The sequence below is a fragment of the Mus caroli genome, unplaced genomic scaffold, assembly GCF_978045245.1.
Source record: "Mus caroli unplaced genomic scaffold, Mus_caroli_1 scaffold_13, whole genome shotgun sequence".
Taxonomy (NCBI): domain Eukaryota; kingdom Metazoa; phylum Chordata; class Mammalia; order Rodentia; family Muridae; genus Mus; species Mus caroli.
Genome location: NW_028227268.1, coordinates 108,834,528 through 108,840,141, shown reverse-complemented (window position 1 = coordinate 108,840,141; position 5,614 = coordinate 108,834,528). Strand labels below are relative to the sequence as shown.

Here is a 5,614-nt window from a genome sequence, read left to right as displayed (position 1 = left end):
CCTATGAGAGGCAGAACTCTGCAAGAGGGGACAAGGAGGGGGCATCATTTGGGAAGTATATAAATAAAATAATTAATTCATAAAAATATAGCTTATTAATTTGTCTGCCATGTTGACTTGTTTTAAAACAACTTTGCCTTCAAATTTCAAGGTTTTTCTTCCCCTGAATAGTACTATTGGTGAGAATTTTCTTGGTACTTCTTATTTGACTTAGAGAAAATTTGTTTCAAGTATTTAAGTTTTGCTTTTTTTCATTTTTTTTTTGTTTGTTTCCTTATTGAGTACTACCTTCATATACTGTGTTGACTTTCTTGTTTAATTTAGGTGGTTGTATTCTCTTAGAATTCATTCAGGAAATTGCATATGGTCTCTTTTGTTTCTTTAAAAAAACATAAATAATTTTCCTTTTAAATTCTTTGTCCCTCACATCAGAAGCCATTACTATAAGATTAGACATTTTGAAGTAATTCTATTTCTTTGGTATCTAGGTATCTATCTATCTATCTATCTATCTATCTATCTATCTATCTATCTATCTATCTATCTATCTATCTTTCTCATCACAACTTGTGCCTTTGTGACTAAATCAGTATTTTGAGCTTAATATTCACCTTTTCCCCATAGTGGAAGTGTTTACAATGGTTAGGAGGAATCTGTTGTAGAAGAGTTGAGATGTCATTGTTATCTATTGAACTGGTATTTAAAGCACAAGGGTACATTGAAGTACTCCTTGAAGTGTGAAAAACTGTCTAAAATATAGTCTCTATCAATTTATAGGCTGACTAATAATACACTGTAATTGCTAAATAACACATCATTCCTTAAAATGTCAATGGTTATACAAAGGCAACACTGACCATATGATGTGCTCTATGATATTCATTACTCTGTATACAATTGGGAGGAAGAAAGCAAAGCAAATAACACAGGTAATTAGTGTTTGATTGACTGAGAAAATGAAGAAGGAGAAGCAAATTGAATAGGGGAACAACAACATGGGTAAGTCAATGGAACAGCTATGGGTAAAGGTAGAATCAAAACAAGGAGGGATGGGAACCCAATCAGAACTATGAATATCAAGAGTCTCAGGAATGTGAGACACTAAGACAGCAAATAGTTGACTAGCATACACTTTTCAAAAGCCCATAAAAGGAAAATAAAAATGAAATGGTATGGGAATAAAATCAAGAGAAATCAAGAATGAAAAAGGATAGCATTAGCCAACTGAATTTCATCGGATATTAAAGAAATATAAGCATAGATACAATAAGCATAAAGAGGAGAGGGTCTGATGGATTTACAGAATTTGAAGGCAATCTTTCTCAATTGCTGCTTATTTCCTCAGCTCTCTTGGCATTTCCTCCCAGGCTCCATGATGCTTGCTACAAGCTTGTTGGTATTTTATGAGGTCAGGTCATAGACTATCCTGTTAGCAGGTATTCCTGTATGCTTCAGATCTCAGGTGCTGTTACTCTCAGGAATCCAGTTGGCAGTGCTAGCTCTGTCTATGAGCCATCTCTCCAAAGCAAGCAAAAGTTGAAACAGGTTCAGTGTACCTCAAAAGACTTTGCTCTTCTCTACATTTCCATTTAGTCATAATTTTGATTCAGTTTCTTCCATATAATTTAGATATAGTGTCAAGGACCAGCCTCGATGTGGAGAGAGGTACTGGGTAAGGAGTATTTGGCCTCGGTGAAACAAAGCACTTGAATTCAAATTGTGGGTTACCAAGGAGCTGAAGGGGTCTGCAACCGTATAGGTGGAACAACAATATGAACTAACCAGTACCCCCAGAGCTCATGTCTCTAGCTGCATATGTAGCAGATGGCCTAGTCAGCCATCATTGGGAAGAGAGGCCCTTTGGTCTTTAAACTTTATATGCCCCAGTACAGGGGAACCCCAGGGCCAAGAAGTGGGAGTGGGTGGAAGGTATAGGGAACTTTCAGGATAGCATTTGAAATGTAAATGAAGAAAATACCTAAAAAAATAAAATAAAAAGAAAGAAACTAGAGAGAGCATACACTATCAAAAGTCAACATAAACTTATGATTTATATCTATATTTTCATAAATACTGGTTAACATCAAACATTTTAGAGTTTTATCACTATATGTTCAAATGCTGCTTGTTATTATGACTTGCATTTTTAAATGGAAAAGTACCTCTTTATTTACTTCATTACTGAGATTCTTATGAAATATCTTACCAATGATTGTGTGCATTTTTCTATAGTAGCATTTTTATTGATTTATTGAAATAATTTATGCCTAAGTCATCCTGTATGCTTGTACATTTTTTATTTTTGTTATATACAATAAACATTGTAAATCAAAAAATAAAATAAAAGATTGTGTAAAAAACCAACAAAACAAATTGTTACACACTGATGGTCTATGTTCTGCTTGACATGGTTCCTTAGACAGCTCTTTGTAGATAGCTCTTGGCTCTGTAGTCTGTTCGAGATAGCTTTCTGCTACAGATAGCTCTCTGCTTGAGAGAGTACTTCCATTCTTAAAAAAAGAAAATCTAAAAGATCTCTAGATAGCTCATGAGCTTTACATGAAGTAAAGTCAGAAAAGCTGATATAAAAAAATTCTTGGATTTTCTGACCAAGTTATAAATCCTGTTAAAATTTTTTCTAAAACTAATTTGTGTGTGTGTGTGTGTGTGTGTGTGTGTGTGTGTGTTTAATCATAATCAGAAAGACAGAAAAATTCTAAAAGAGCTGTGTTAGCTTACTAAGTAATTCTTGGGATTTCCAACCAAGGTCAGAAATCCTGTTAGAAAAGTTTCTAGAAGAGCTATGAAAAATTGTAAGCCTTGTATTCCTTCTCCATGGAATTTCCAAACAAAATCAGAAATCCTGTTACAAAAATGGCTTAAAGAGTTCTATTTGTTCTCCAGAGCTCTCCAGAAAGCTCAGCTCTTGCCAGAAAATAATTCTAAATAATCACTCTCTTTTGTCTCATGCAGATCAAAATGCCCAGTCTTTTATTTACATATCAATTCATTCATTTATTCCAGGTTCTCTCTTGACTAGCCCACACTAATCAGCATTCTACAACCATAGCCCCTTGACTCTTTAGAAAAAGACAGCAAATACATTTTTTTTAACCTTGTAAAAGAACTCAGAGATCAGCCTGCCTTTTTAAAACTTAGCTGGGTGGGACCTTGCCACATCCTAAGTCGCTTTATCTCCTTCCTTAGTTTCTTTTTGACAAGCTGGCTCATACTGTAGCTGCCTGTTTCTTTGGCTCTGTGAAGCTCCTTATACAATTCATATTGCATCCTTATAATTTTGCATAGTTGAGAAATTGTATATTTTTGAAGTCATGTTTTCAGAGTTCTTTCCCACAGCCTTAAGGGAATGTTCTGAAGGTCACAGTATCCTACCATTTTTCTGAGACATTAGACTCACCTTAGCCTCTGGGAGTGGACTCTGCTTTCGTTGATTATCAAGGAATCTCTCTTAGTTGGAGTTTTCCTGTTGTGAACAGACACCATAATCAAGGCAAGTCTTATAAATGGCAACATTTAATTGTGGCTGTCTTACAGGTTCAGAGGTTCTGTCCATTATCATCAAGGTGGAAGTATGGCAGCATCTAGGTAGGCGTGGTGCAGGCAGAGCTGAGAGTTCTACATCTTCATCTGAAGGCTGTTAGTGGAAACTGACAACTAAATTGAGGGTCTTAAAGCCCAAACCCATAGTGACACACCTACTCAAACAAGGCCACACCTACTCCAACAGGGCCATACCTTCTAATAGTGCTACTCCCTGGGCCCAGTATATAAAAACCATAACAGAGTCATTACTTTGGCAGAGAGGACATTCCTCAAAGGAGGAACTTGAAAATATGCACATTATTATACATACAAGCCTTAGGCCCACAACAACCTTCAACATTCCTGGAGGCCATGCTTCCCTGACTCTCATTCCAGGTATGGGAACCATGTCATTCTGTCATGTACATGATTAGGCAGGATTCAGAAATGTTGTCTGTTTTATAGGCTTTGGCTTATAGTTACTTCCTCTGATGGCCTTGAGACTGCAACACACTGAGAATTTTTGTAAAATAGTATCAAACCACTGTTCCTTTTCAATGAAAAGAGGGGAGATTTTGCCAGCATTTCTTCTTTCTCTACTACTGTCAAAGACAACTTATGTTTCTCCTTACTTTACATTGCCTTTTTCTTTCAAGTGTCTGTTACTGAGAGTACTGTGCTCTCAATTTTCCAGGGCTCTCTTTCATATGGGAGGGGAAACCTCACCAGACCATACAAATCTCTCCTGGATAGACACTGTAATTTTCCTTTTCTGTTTTTCAGAATGCCCTATTTTACTTAGATATCAATCCTAGACAATTTATCTCTTCTGACTATTATTTATTTTTCTTCAAGTTATTCCCTAGAGTTAGCAAACCAAGCCTGCATTTCATCTACCAACTTGGATCTTCTGTTGTTTTTGTGAGACAAAGTCCCAAAGCAATTTTAAAAGTGTGATGCTGACACAGAACAGCAAATTGACTCAAGCAACTCCCGTGGAGTATCCAGACAGAGCATTACACTTGCTTGCTCACCTCCATTATGGCAACAGAGAAAGGATATGCATTTTGATAAATTATATTTGGTCAGCAATTTTGCCTTGATATAAGAAACAAAGGAAACATGCCTCCTTATATAACAAATACAGATACATACACACACACACACACTCACACGCAAAGCTGGTTATATTTGACAATGTATATTTTTTTCTTTTAAAATAAAAAAATAATTTAATTCATGCTATATCCAAACCTCTTATGTTTTTGTAACTATATCTAAAATGATGATAATCCATTGTAAATGGCTATTATCCCTGTAATTTTATGTGTTGTTTTATTATTTGAAAATTTATATCCTTTCTTTCTTTCTTTCTTTCTTTCTTTCTTTCTTTCTTTCTTTCTTTCTTTCTAGATTTGCCCTTCTATTGCTAATTATCATCTTCCTCCTTCTTTTAAAAATATAGGCTGTAATCATGTTAAAATCCTTAAGACACTTATAATTTTTTTTAATTTTTTACAATTTTCTTGTTTTTTTTTTTTTTTTTTTTTTTAGCTCAAACGACTGAATTCAAACAATCTTCCTGCTGCTAAAGGACGCTGATAGCATAGAACCACACCTAGTGAGTTATTTATTGTTTTATACTAAGAATACGTTATGTCCATGATAAAGAAGCAACTTTTGAAACCCTGGGTTAAACAGGGATTGAGCCATAAAAAAGATGCACTGCACCAGGCGTGATGCTTCTCTCCTATAACCTGCATGTGGAAGACAAAAATAAACAGATTATAGACCTGAGGCCATCAAAAGCTACACAGTGAAGGCTTGTCAAAAAAAAAAAGCTTCATATTATGTGAGAAGATCAAAGTGACAATTTAATAGACATGATTTATGACACAGGTACAGTTTATAAACTGGAGTCAAGCAAACATACTGTTTATGAAATCGCAATACAGTTCAACACTACATATCCAGATGGTAAGGGAGGACAATCATTCATAACACACACACACACACACACACACAAACACACACACATACACAAACACACACACACACACACATAAACACA

At 35.3% G+C, this 5,614-nt stretch overlaps 1 non-coding gene across 1 annotated transcript; it reads right to left on the bottom strand.

Moving 5' to 3' along the window:
* Positions 1–2,749: 2,749 nt before the first annotated feature.
* Positions 2,750–2,813, bottom strand: LOC115032629 (U7 small nuclear RNA). The gene has a single exon (XR_003838266.1). It is a non-coding gene; the product is annotated as a U7 small nuclear RNA (small nuclear RNA).
* Positions 2,814–5,614: the final 2,801 nt, after the last annotated feature.